Source organism: Sciurus carolinensis, unplaced genomic scaffold (genome assembly GCF_902686445.1).
Source record: "Sciurus carolinensis unplaced genomic scaffold, mSciCar1.2, whole genome shotgun sequence".
Classification (NCBI taxonomy): Eukaryota; Metazoa; Chordata; class Mammalia; order Rodentia; family Sciuridae; genus Sciurus; species Sciurus carolinensis.
In genome coordinates this window covers 1,617,867-1,632,638 of record NW_025920133.1, presented here as the reverse complement: position 1 = coordinate 1,632,638, position 14,772 = coordinate 1,617,867, and positions in this window count along the sequence as shown.

The following is a 14,772-nucleotide window of genomic DNA, read 5'->3' as shown; positions in this document are numbered from 1 at the left end:
TGAAAGCTAGGTGGCATCATGGTTCCGATGGCAACCAGAGATGCTTCTGATCCTGGCGACTTCTGACTCAGATGGCAAAATGCCCCAGCTACGTGGTGATAGTAAGAGGATTGAGGAAGGGAGCCAGGGCCTTGGGCCTGATCTTTCAAGAAATGGTGTCCTAACCTGTTGACCCAGTTGAAGTGGAGCTTTGGGTTTTGTGGTGTGAAGGCAAGCAGACCGGGAATGTTTCCAGTTCCAACAAGACAGGATACCCCCTGCTGAAACCTGACAGCTCGCACTACACTGCAGGTTTGCTAGGTGACGCTGTTCTCGTTTGGCCATATGTGGCATCATGACAGGGTGGACACCTAGCTCCTGCTGTGGGCAGGGAGTCCACACGATATCTGGGGGACCAGGCAGTGATGGAGGGCCACAGGAAATCACGTGTTCACTCAGCTTAGCACCGTCCCCATTGGCGTCGCCCTCAGAAAATCTCCTCTAGGCTGGGCACACCCGGGATTTGGCTGGGCAGGGCAACTCTCCTAGTGTTGTAGCAGCCACATGGCATGATGGCCGCTGAAAACTCAGGCCAGGGGAACATGCGGCGCAGCTCCCTGACTTGGGTGCTACTTTACTTGGGAAACAACACAGCCTGTGTTGTCGGTTGCCCCTAATTAACTAGATAGCCCTAAGAGGAGACAGCTGGAATCTGGGTAGTTGGTCTTCCAAGTGCAGGTGTGTGGCTGCTCTGATGCCTCTTGAGATGACCAGAGAGTCCTTCAGTCATCATGTTGGAAGGAATACAAGGGGGAGCTTCCAGCCAAGGAGAGATGTTCTGTGCTCACTCCACCTGTCAGGGCCAACTGCCTTGGCTCCTACTTTACAACTGGTTTGCACTCAGAATTTGTCCTGCCATGATTTTTCAAAATGTCTTGCAACTAACCTTCAGAGGTAGAAATATCCTGCCCATCTCTGTTCATTCAAGGGTTCTTTCTCTTGACATGACTGCTGCCTCTGTGGCACAAGGCACACTGACAAATGGCCAAGAGACCTGTTATCAGTCCTTGTAAGAGGCAGAATACAACCAGTGGATGAAAGAAGATCCTGTGCTTGGGATGATGAACACATTTTCACAGGGCATAAGAACAACTGAAGGGGCATCATGGTGAAACTGGAATGGCACAGATCTTCAAGGCTGAATACTCTATAAGGAAGAGTAAGGATCTTTGAGGGGCATGAGAAGTAGAAGATTTTTGGTGTTCAACCCAAAATTCAGTGAATGAACTTTAAATAAATGGGCAAGATTATGGTCTTTGTCCAAATAGCAGGACATTTCTTTAGCTTCAATATACCATTCAGGTACAGGAGGTAGTCAGTGTCAGGTCATCCTGTGAGCAAGCATCATGACTGACACTTTTCCCTTTGCCAATTCCTGGATTTTCCTGTTGCTTGTAAGGAACAGAAGTTGATGTATATGCTGATTTTTAGTTTTTCAGCACAAGACCTCTGAGGAAAGACTTTCCTTACACCGCAACCTCTGTTCTTTTACCTTCAATGCAAATGACTTCACTTTGCTATATGCAGCAGAGAAGCATGGCTCTGAAAATCATGAGTTTACCTCAATATCAGACATTTAGTGCAAACCCTCCTGACAAAAGCAAAGGCGAATACCCAATGCAATGGGTAAAACCGGAATATCAAAAGAGAACACGTAAAAGAACATGCAAAAGTGTGATAGGCCTTATTGAGCAGGAAGAGTGTTTTCTCAAGCATTTTCAAATTGTAGCATCCTTATTTCCTGGACTGACTATATACACTGCCACTCCTCCATGTGCCTAATGTCTCCACTATTCCTCTTTCAGTGCGACTTCTTTCCTATAGTGCTTCTTGTGTCATTCTTGAGCCTGCGAAGCATGAGCCACTAATTTTCAGAACCATGGTGCACATGAGAACACCATATCCTTCAGTCAATTCTGCACTGCATCTGTTTAGATCCTCCATCCAAATTAGCAATAGTCTAGAAAAGGGCTTCATTCCTCTTTACACTGGACCTCTAATGATACTGGGAGTCTAGGTTGCACATTGCCCTAGCTCCTCCTGAATGCTATCAGCAGGAGCTAACACGTATGCATCCCCAAATCATACAATTGGACTTCAAATCATTGCAAACCGATGCTGAGGTAAACTGAAGCAGAAATGTGAGGGTCATGTGTGGTTTTCTTTGGTCCTCACTTCTTGTTTTTCCAGAAGATATTGAGGTTGCTATGGAAAGTGCTGAGCAATGCAAGTCCCTTTCATTTGCACGGCCTGTGGAGTGTCCCCAAGATGTGTGTTAATTGCCAAAGACTACTGCAGTTGTCCTTTTGAAGTTCCTGCCATTTGCAACCTGGTGAGCATCGTCTTCTTGAAGAACTTGCTGATGATATAACCCCATGAGCATAGTCGTGAGAAGGATCTAACCTATGAGTTGCTGTGAGTTGACTCATGTCAAGGAACATCTTCTGCTAGGAAAAGCAGGTGACTGGGAAAGCAGTGCTAAGTTTAAGCATGGCCCGATGCTGCAAGTCTGATTGGAAAATGCTTGGGTGTCCAACTGGTTCTTTTTCAACTTTGCCAATTGAGTTGATGAAAAGAGAAGAAAAAGATAAGAGGAGGGAGGGTTGGTATATTTAAAAGTCTTTCCATCCCTTCCCTGTCTGAGGACTCGGGGAGGGACTTGAACAGTGGTCCTTGTGCATGCTATGTGAGTGCTCTCCAAGAGGAGCCATCTCTTCTGCTTTGCAGGAGCCGCTTTTGAGTACCCTTTAGATCTTCTACTCTTCTGACTCTGTCCAATTCTCTGCAAAAAACCCAGCCCCAAACAAAACCACCAAATTCCTTAGAAAATCCTCATCATCTTTTCCACAGCAATCCTGCAAGGAACTTTTCGTGCTCATCAATACCCACAATCAAGTGGTGCTTCCTGAGGAGAAATGTTTATACCTATCTATTGAAGGAGGAAAAGTTTGTAGCTGAGCACTGAGCAGAGAATGATGTTAGTGAGATGGGAGTGGCAGAAGTTGAGGAATGCATATGTGAGAATAAGAATATGATCAGGTTGTCTGTATGAAGGGAGATATTGTAAATCATTCACACCTGGATCCCTAGCCATTTGAGTCACAAACCGATGACACTTTCCTCACTCCTCTTTTTCTTTCTGGCATTTTCCTTGGACAATTTCTAACCAGCAGATATCTGGGCAAAAGGCACAACCCAGTGGAGGTTCTGGATCTTGCCTACCATCCTGTTTATGGATGAGGGAGAAAAAGTTGTTTCTGTTGGGCAAAGCCTTTTTCCCCAAATGAGGGAATGCCTCAGGAACATGGTCAGTCCCTGTCAGTAAATCTAAAGGGGTAAAGGGAAGTGGTGATGGCTCACGGGGTCTGGTGTTCCAGGATTGAATTTTGCTGGCAGGAAGAAAACAGAAATTCCTCATGCAATCTCCACCTGCCGCTCCTTAGTTTTGTAGCTCTCTCTATCAATATTCAATGGAGTTCAATGGAGTGAGATAAGTGGCTGAAAGTCATATCCTGGATCTCTCAATCCTTCAACTTCCATCCGTTCTCCTCAGAAAATGACCTCACTTTTCATTTCCATTGTTCTTGTTCCTTGAGAGGAAAAAATGGGATAGCTACTCTATTGTCAGTGGAAGGGGCTGGCTTCGGTCATGGCAGGTGTGAAGGGCACAGAGGTTCCAGGCTCTCGTAAGAGCACGCACTTTCTCTCTCTCCCCAGATGATTTCTATGAGCCTTGGTCTTCCTGGATGTTGATGAGTTGCTTCTGTGACATTATGCCTGCACCTCAGACAATGACTGAGGTTACAGTGTGGCAGCATGACAGTTCAGTGCCATCACGGTTCCCATGGCAACTAGAGATGCTTCTGTTCCTGGCGGCTTTTAGACTGAGATTGAAAAGAAACACCAGGTGTGGTGTCGGTAAGAGGAAAGAGGAAGGGACCCAGGGTCAGGGGCCTGACCACTCAAGAAATGGGATCCTAAACTCTTGACCAAGTTGAAGTGGAGCTATGGGGTGTGTGGGACACAGCCAAGTGGGCCGGGGATGGCTCCGGATCCAGCAAGACAAGGTACCTCGGTGAAGCCTGACAGCTCGCATTATACTCCATGAATGCTAAGTGGCGCTGTGCTGGTTAGGCTGCACCAGGCATCATGATAGCGAGGTCACCTAGCTCCTGCTGTTGGCAGGGAGACCCTACGAAGTTTGGGGGACCAGGCAGGGATGGAGGGCTGCAGGAGGTCACGTGTTCACCCAGCTTATATGGGCCCCATCAGCATCGTCCTCCGAAACCACTCATCCTTGTCTGTCTACACCCGGGATTTGGCTCAACCAGGAAGCTCGTGTATTGTCCTAGCAACCACAAGGCATGATGGCTGCTGACAGCTCAGGGCAGGGGAGAGTGCAGCACAGATCTCTGGCTTAGGTGCACCTTGAATTTGGAAACAACACATCCTGTCTGGTCAGTTACCTCGCCTTTCTGAGATAGACATAACAGGAGAGAGCTGGAACCTGGGGAGTTGGTCTTCCAAGTGCAGGTGTGTGGCTGCTGTGATGGCTTATGAGGAGACCAGGGAGTCCTTCAGTCATCATGTTGGAAGGAGCACAGGGGGGAGCTGCCAGGCAAGGGGAGATGTTTTGTGCTCACTCCACCTGCCAGGGCCAAACACCTTGGTGCTTCCTTACAACTGGGCTGCACTCAGAATTTGTCCTGCCATGATTTTTCCACATGTCTTGCAACTAACCTTCATAGGATGAAATATCCAGCCCATCTCTGTTCACCCAAGGGTTCATTCCCTTGACTAGACTACTGCCTCTGTGGCACAAGGCCCTCTGAGAAAAGAGTCCTATTATCAGCCCTTTTAAGATGCAGAGCACAAGCCACTGGATGAAACCAGAACCTGCTCTTGGCATGATGAACACATTTTCACAGGGCAGAATACCACATTTGAACAGGCATCATGCTGGAAGAGGAATAGCATAGAGCTTCAAGGCTGAATACACTATAAGTTTGAGTAAGGACCTTTGAGGGGCATGAAAAGCAGAAGGATGTTGGTGTTGAAAACCAACTTCAGTGAAGGAACACTAACAAATTGGGCATTGCTTAAGGTCTTTTTCCAAATTCCAGGACATTTTTTAGCTTCAATATATGGTTCGGGTACAGTAGGTTGTCAGTGCCAGTTCATTCTGTGAGCAAATATCATGACTGACCCTAATTCACCTTACAAGGACATCCATGCCCCTTGCTGATTCCTGGCTTTTTCCTGTTGCTTGTAAGGAACAACTGATGATGTATATGCTGATTTTTATTTTTTTCAGCACAAAACCTCTGAGCAAAGTCTTTCCTTATACCGCACCCTCTTCTCCATTGACCATCAATGTAAATGACATCACATTGGAATATTCAGCAGAGAAGCATGGCTCTGGAAATCATGAGTACACCTCAATATCAGATATTTAGTGCAAAACCTCCTGCTCAAAAGCAAAAGTGAATACCAATGGAAAGGGCAAAGGTGAATATCAAAAAGGACACGTTAAAAAACATGCAAAATTGTGATAGGCCTTAGTGAGCAGGCAGAGTTTATCCTCAAACATTTTCAAATTGTAGTGTCCTTATTATTTCCTCAACTGACTATATCCACTGCCACCCTGCCAGATGCCTAGTGTCTCTGCTTTCCCTCTTTCAGTGTGACTTCTTTCCAGTAGGGTTTCTTGTATCATTCTTGAGCCTGCAAAGTATGAGCCACTCATTCCCAGAACCATGGTGCACATGAGAACACCATATCCTTCAGTCAATTCTGCACTGCATGTCTTCAGATTCTCCATCCATATTAACAATAGTTTAGAAAAGGGCTTCATTCCTCTTGACACTGGACCTCCAATGATACTGGGAGACTAGGATGCACATTGCCCCAGCTCCTCCTGATTGCTATCAGCAGGAGCTAACACATATGCATCCCCAAGTCCTACAATTGGACTTCAATTCATTTGCAACCTGATGCCGAGGAATACTGAGTGAGAAAAGCCAGGGCCAAGGGTGGCTCTCTTTTGTCCTCACCTCTTGCTTTTCCAGATGACATTGAGATTGACATGCAATGTTTTGAACAATGCAAGTCCATTTCAGTTTCACGGCATGTGGAGTGTGCCCAAGAAGCCTGGTAATCACCTAATACTAGTGCAGTTGTCATTTTGAAGTTCCTGCCATTTGCAACCTGGTGAGCATCGTTTTCTTGAAGAACTTGCAGATGATATGATGTCATGAGTATAGTTGTGAGAAAGAGCTAACCTATGAGTTGCTGTGAGTTGACTCATGTCAAGTAACATCTCCTGCTAAGATAAGCAGGTGACTGGAAATGCACTGCTACCTTTGAGCGCAGCTCCATGCTGAAAGTCTGATTGGAAAAGGCTTGCGTGGTTCTTTTTCAACTGGGCTGATTGAGTTGATGAAAAGAGAAGAAAAAGATGAGAGGAGGGAGGTTTGGCATATTCAAAAGTCTTTCTATCCCTTCCCCGTCTGATGATCAGAGTGGGTTCTCAAACCATGGCCCTTGTACATGCTAGGTGAGTGCTCTCCAAGAGGAGCCATCCCTTCAACTTCACAGGACCTGCTTTCAGGTACATTCAGGTTCCTCTACTGGTCTGACTCTTCAAATTCTCTGCAGATAACCCAGCCACAAACAAAGCCACCAAATTCCTTAGAAAATGTTTATCTTCCTCTCCCCAGCCTTCCTACAAGGAACCTTTCATGCACATCAAGGCCCACAATCCAGAGTTGCTTCCTTAGGGGAAATGTTGATCCCTATCTATTGAAAGAGAAAAAGGTTTGTAGCTGAGCACTGAGCTGAAAATGAAGTCAGTAAGCCTGGAGGCTGGATGGGGGGGAGGCAGAAGGAGAGTCAGGCTTATGTGAGAATCTGAATATGCTCAGGTTGTCAGTATGAGGGCAGATATCGGGGATCATTCACACCTGGGTCCATAGCCATTTGAATCACAAACCGCTGACTCCTTCCTCCAGCCTCTTTCTCCGTCTGGCATTTTCCTTGGACAATTTCTAACCAGGAGATATCTGGGGAAAAGGCACAAGCCAGTGGAGGTGCTGGATCTTACCTACCATTTTATTTAAGGATGAAAGAGAAAAAGTTGTTTCTCCTGGGCAAAGTCTTTCCCCCAAATGAGGGAGTACTTCAGGAACACAGGCAGACCCTGTCAGTAAATCTAAAGAGGAAAAGGGAAATTGTGATGGCTCACAGGGTCTGGAGTCCCAGGAGCAATATTTGCTGGCAGGAAGAAAACACAAAATCCTCATGCAATGTCCACCTGCCACTCGTTAGTTTCATAGCTATTTCTCTCAAGTTTCAATGGAGTGAGATAAGTGGCTGAAAGTCATATCCTGGATCTCTCAATCCTTCAACTTCAATCCGTTGCCCTTGGAAAATGGCCTCACTTTTGGTTTCCAGTTTTTCCGTTTCGTGAGAGGAAAAGATGGGAGAGCAACTCTATTCTCAGTGGAAGTGACTGGCTTCAGGCATGGCAGGTGTGAAGGGCACAGAGGTTCCCGGCTCCCATAGGAGCAGGCACTTTCTCTCTTTCCTGAGAGGATTTCTCTGGATTTTTGGTCTCCTTGATGTTGAGGAGTGGCTTCTGTGACCTCGTGCCTTCACCTCAGACATCGCCTGATATCACAGAGTGGCGGCATGACAGCTCGGTGGAATCAAGCTTCCTATGGCAACCAGAGATGCTTCTGATCCTCATGGCTTCAGTCTGAGATTGAAAAGAAGCACCAGTTGTGCAGTGATGGTAAGAGGAAAGAGGAAGGGAGCCAAGGCCAGGGACCTGATCTTTCAAAAATGGGATCCTAACCTGTTGACCCATTTGAAGTGGAGCTATGGAGTTTGTGGGGCACAGCCAAGCCAGTCGGGGATTGCTTTGGGTCCAGCAGGACAGGGTATCCCACTGAAGCCGAACAGCTCACACTATACTCCATGCCTTCTAGGTGGTGCTGTGCTAGTTTGGCCGCACTGGGCATCATGACAGTGCCGCCACCTAGCTCCTGATGTTGGTAGGGAGCCCCCATGAGGTCTGCCTGTCAGGGACAGATGATGACATATATGCTGATTTTTATTTTTTTCTGCACAAGATTTCTGAGGAAAGGCTTTCCAATGATACTGGGAGCCTAGGTTGCACATTCCTCCAGTTCCTTCTGAATGCTGTCAATCAGAGCTATCACATATGCATCCCCAAATCATACAATTGGACTTCAAGTCATTTGTAACCCGATGCTGAGGAAAACTGAATGAGAAATGCCAGGACCAAGGACAGCTGTCTTTGGTCCTCATCTCTTGCTTTTCTGGATGACATTGAGTTTGACATGGAAAGTGCTGAGCAGTGCAAGTCCACTTCAGTTTCACAGCATCTGGAGTGTGCCCACGAAGCCTGATAATTGCCAAGGACTCATTTAGTTGTCATTTTGAAGTTCCTCCATTTTCCCCCTGGTGAGCATCATCTTCTACAACAACCTCCTTATGGTATAACCTCATGAGCATACTTGTGAGAAAGATCTATCCTATGATTTCCTGCGAGTTGACTCATCTCCATGATCACCTCATCTTAAGAAATGCAGGTGACCATTGAAGCACTGCTAACTTTTACCGAAACTCCATGTTGAAAATCTGAGTGGAGTAAGCTTGCATGTCCAACTGGTACTTGTTCAACTGTGCTGATTGAGTTGATGAAATTATGAGAAAATGTTGAGAGCTGGGAGAATTGGCATATTGAAAAGAGTTTTTTTTTTTTCTTTAAAGTGATGGGGGAGATCCAAGATGGCAGACTAGAGTGAGGCTGCATTCCTTGTTGCTTCATAACGCCGGTTTCAAGCAGAGGTTATCTGTTTCTCGGTGAGGCAGTTTTTGCTATGTGTTTACCCATTTGTCTGCTGTGATGACCTGCAGTCTGCCAGCATATTGATGCCTTTTTTGAGAGCAGATTGCTCACTGTCAGGCATCTATCATCCGCCATTTGCCTGCCTCTCACCTGTCCATCGCCTGCCTTACATCTATCCATCACCCAACGCTCAAGGTTCACCTCCCAATCATCCAGCAACAGTCAGCAAACTGATTGCCAACCACCAGTGGAGCACCAGCTGCCTGATGCTGCCTAGAAGTTCACTGTTACAGTACCTGCAGGTTTGATTACATTTTGAGACATCAGCCAGGCCCCGTAGGACCCCTGGCCGGACTGACTGAGCCCCGTCTCCAGGATCCCTGAGCCCAACCGATCACTCCCTGCCTCTGGGGCCCTCACATCAACTGACTGCTCCCTGCCACCAGGACCCCCAGACCAACTGACTGCACCCTATCACCGGGACCCCAGACTGACTGATTGCACCTGGCCTCCAGGATCCCACAACCACACCAAACACACCAGACCCCCAGGACCCCTGCCAGACCAACCACATCCTGTCTCCAGGACCTCCAGCTGACCACATCCACCCCTGAGCTGCAGCTCCCCATTTACCAACACATTTTGAAGCCAGAGCAGCCATCTTGGATAATCCTGGAAGCGGTAACTCTGATCTTTGGGTGGGGCAAATCCCATCCTGCGACGCCTGCTGGAGGCTTGAAGCTCATTGTCAGGTACCTCTCATGCATCAAGCTACAGAACACTGGGAGGTTTCATTAGTATATGACTGTTATACATTAGATTTTCTTTTTTCTCCTTTTTAAAAAAATTTAAGTTTTTATTTCTTTACTTTTCTTGCTCTCATTTCCTTTTGTTTACCTGTTCCCTCAGAGTCTCTTTCTCCCTTTTTTGCATGCTAACATCTGATTTATTTTGATTACACTCTCACCCTTTCTATTTTCTAGAACTTCTGTATATTCTTTTCTTATCCCATTAACAGCCACATTCTACATCCCTCTTCATCCTCTTTGTCCTCCATTAGAAACTGCAGACCTTATTGCAAACCTGTTTGTTTTACTGAAGATAATATTTGAACTCATTTTGTTTATTATGACAATTTTTTTATTGTCCCAATATGAGCTATTTGGTCTAGGATTGCATAGTGTCTATTTGGGCACTGCTAATATTGATCTCCCCTTAAAGAATGGGTTTTGGAAACCTATAGGGCCACTATAAGCCTATAGGGGGAAATCTGCAATACCCCAGGCTGCACTGCTAGAGGGGAAGATACATGAACAACATGAAAAAACAAGGGAAGAAAATGATCCAAACAAATCCAGATGTTATATTAATAGAATTGAATGACAGTATGTTAGAAGAAATGTCAGAAAAGGACTTCAGATTATACATGATTAAGATGATTCATTAAGCAAAGGATGAGATAAGAGAGCAAATGCAGGCAATGAATGATAATACCAATAAGCTGAAAGAGCACCTGTAGAAAGCAAAAGATCATTTCAACAAAGAGATAGAGATTCTCAAAAAAACCAAACAGAAATCCTTGAAATGAAGGAGACAATAAACCAAATAAAAAACTCAATGGAAAGCATCACCAACAGACTAGACCATTGTAAGACAGAACCTCAGACAATGAAGATGAAATATTTAGTCTTGAAAATAAAGTAGCCCAAACAGAGAAGATGGTAAGAAATCATGAACAGAATCTCCAAGAACTATGGGACATCATGAAAACACCAAATTTAAGAATTATTGGGATTGAGGAAGGCACAGGGATACAAACCAAAGGAATGAACAACCTATTCAATGAAATAATATCAGAAAATTTTCCAAACCTGAAGAATGAAATGGAAAATCAAATACAAGAGGCTTAGAGAACACCAAATGCACAAAATCACAACAGATCCACACCATGGCACATTATAATGAAAATGCCTAACATTCAAAATAGACATAGGATTTTGAAAGCTGCGAGAAAAAAACATCAGATTACATATAGGAGGAGACCAATACGGATAGAAGCCGACTTCTCAACCCAGACTCTAAAAGCTAGAAGGGCCTGAAACAACATATTTCAAGCTCTGAAAGAACATGGTTGCCAACCAAGAATCCTATACCCTGCAAAACTAACCTTCAGATTTGAAGATGAAATAAAGTCCTTCCATGATAAAAGTTAAAAGAATTTAGAAATAGAAAGCCTGCATTACAGAATGTTCTCAACAAAATATTCCATGAGGAGGAAATGACAAACAACAATGTAGGTCAGCAAAAGGAGGAACTGCCTTAGAGAAATACCACTCAAAGGAGAAACCAAGCCAACTTAAAAACCAAAAATAAGCCAAATGACTGGGAATACAAATCATTTCTCAATAATAACCCCATACATTTATGGCTTAAACTCATCAATCAAAAGACATAGACTGGCAGAATGGATTAAAAACAAAGACCCAACAATATGCTGCCTGCAAGAAATTCATCTCAGAGAAAAAGACATCCACAGACTAAAGGTGAAAGGATGGGAAAAAACCTACCACACACATGGACTCAGTAAAAAAGTGGAGGTTTCCATCGTTATATCAGATAAAGTGGACTTCAAGCCAAAGTTAATCAGAAGGGATAAAGAAGGACATTTCATACTGCTTAAGGGAACCATAAATCAGGAAGACATAATGATAGTAAATATTATTCTCCAAACAATGGTGCATCCCTGTACATCAAACAAATCCTTCTCAATTTCAGGAATCACATAGAGAACAACACAATAATTCTGGGTGAGTTTAATGCACTGCTGTCCCCAGTAGATAGATCTTCCAAACAAAAACCAACCAAAGAAACCATAGAACTCAATAACACAATCAATAACCTTGACTTAATAGACATATATAGAATATTCCATCCATCAAGGAGTGGATTCACTTTCTTCTCAGCAGCACATGGAACCTTCTCGAAAATAGACCATATGTTATGCCACAAAGCAGCCCTTAGAAAATGCAAGAAAATGGAGATACTGCCTTGTGTTCTATCAGATCATAATGGACTTAGAGTAGAAATCAATGACAAAATAAAAAAGGGAAATTACTCAAACACCTGGAGAGTAAATAATATGCTATTGAATAAAACATGGATAACAAAGAACATCAGGGAGGAGATTAAAAAATTCTTAGAGGTCAATGAGAATGATGATACAACATATCAAAATCTCTGGGACACTATGAAAGTGGTACTAAGAGGAAAATTCATCGCATGGAGCACATTCCAGAAAAGAATAAAAAGTCAACAACTAAATGACCTAACATTACAGCTCAAAGCCCTAGAAAAAGAACAGAATAACAGCAAAAGTAGTAGAAGACAGGAAATAATCAAAATCAGAGCTGAAATCAATGAAATTGAAATGAAAGAAACTATTCAAAAAATTGACAAAACAAAAAGTTGGTTCTTTGAGAAAGTAAACAAAATAGACAAACCCTTAGCCACACTAACAAGGAGAAGGAGAGAGAAGATTCAAATTACTAAAATACATGATGCAAAAGGAAATATCACGAAAGACACCACTAAGATACAGAACATAATGAGAAGCTACTTTGAAAATCTGTATTCCAACAAAATAGAAACTACTGAAGACATTGACAAATTTCTAGAGACATGCTCCTCCCAATCTGAACCAGGAGGACATACACAATTTAAACAGATCAATATCAAGCAATGAAATAGAAGAAGCCATTAAAAATCTACCATCCAAGAAAAGCCCAGGAACAGATGGATTCTCAGCCGAGTTCTACAAGACTTTCAAAGAAGAACTCACTCCAATACTTCTCAAAGTTTTCCAGGAAATAGAAAAGGAGGGTACCCTACCAAACTCATTCTATGAAGCTAATATCACCCTCATACCCAAATCAGGAAAAGACACATCAAGGAAGAAAATTTTAGACCAAAATCCTTGATGAATATAGATGCAAAAATCCTTAAGAAAATATTGGCAAACCGTATCCAAAAACATATTAAGAAAATTGTGCACCACAATCAAGTGGGTTTCATCCCTGGAATGCAAGGATGATTCAACATTCGTAAATCAATAAATGTAATCCATCATGTCAATAGACCTAAGAATAAGAATCATGTGGTTATTTCAATTGATGCAGAAAAAGCGTTCGACAAAATACAACACCCCTTCATGCTCAAAACACTAGAAAAAATAGGGATGGTAGGAACATACCTGAACATTGTAAAGGTTATTTATGCTAAGCCCATTGCCAACATCATTCTTAATGGAGAAAAACTGAAACCATTCCCTTTAAAAACGGGAACAAGACAGGGATGTCCTCTTCAACAATTCTATTCAACATTGTCCTAAAAACTCTAGCCAGAGCAATTAGGCAGACTAAAGAAATTAAAGGGATATGAATAGGAAAAGAGGAACTTAAGCTGTCACTATTTGCAGATAACATGATTCTATATTTAGAGGATCCAAAAACCTCCTCCAGAAAACTTCTAGACCTCATGAATGAATTCAGCAAAATAGCAGGCTATAAAATCAACACGCATAAATCTAAAGCATTTTTATATGCAAGTGACGAAACAGCTAAAAGGGAAAGGAGGAAAACAACTTCATTTGCAACAGCCTCAAAAAAAATAAAATACTTGGGAATCAATCTAACTAAAGAGGTAAAAGATCTCTACAATGAAAACTTCAAAACATTGAAGAAAGAAATTAAGAAAGACCTTAGAAGATGGAAAGATCTCTCATGTGTTTGGATAGGCAGAATTAATATTGTCAAAATGGCCATACTACCAAAAGTGCTATACAGATTCAATGCAATTCCAATAAAAATCCCAATGACATACCTTACAGAAATAGAGCAAGCAATCATGAAATTCATCTGGAAGAATAAGAAACCCAGAATAGCTAAAGCAGTCATTAGCAGGAAGAATGAAACAGGAGGTATTGCAATATCAGAACTTCAACTATATTACAAAGCAATAGTAACAAAAACAGCATGGTATTGGCACCAAAATAGACAGGTAGATCAATGGTACAGAGTAGACAAAACGGACACAAACCCAAATAAATACAATTTTCTCATACTAGACAAAGGGGCCAAAAATATGCAATGGAGAAAAGATAGCCTCTTCAACAAATGGTGCTGGGAAAACTGGAAATCCATATGCGACAGAATGAAACTAAACCCCTATCTCTCACCCAGCACAAAACTCAACTCACAATGGATCAAGGACCTTGAAATCAGACCAGAGACCCTGCAACTTATAGAAGAAAAAGGAGGTCCAAATCTTCAACTTGTTGGCTTAGGATCAGACTTCCTTAACAGGACTCCCATAGCACAAGAAATAAAAGCAAGAATCAACAACTGGGATAGATTCAAACTAAATAGCTTTCTCTCAGCAAAGGAAACTCTCAGCAATGTGAAGAGAGAGCCTACAGAGTGGGAGAATATCTTTGCCACTCATACTTCAGATAGAGCACTAATTTGCAGAATATATAAAGACTCAAAAAAACTCTACGCCAAGAATACAAATAACCCAATCAACAAATGGGCTAAGGATATGAACAGACACTTCACAGTAGAAGATCTACAAGCTATCAACAAACATATGAAAAAATGTTCACCATCTTTAGTAATAAGAGAAATGCAAATCAAAACTACACTAAGATTCCATCTCACCCCCAATTAGAATGGCAATTATCTAGAATACAAGCAACAATAGGTGTTGGAGAGGATATGGGGAAAATGGTACACTCATACATTGCTGGTGGGGCTGCAAATTAGTGCAGCCACTCTGGAAAGCAGTGTGGAGATTCCTTAGAA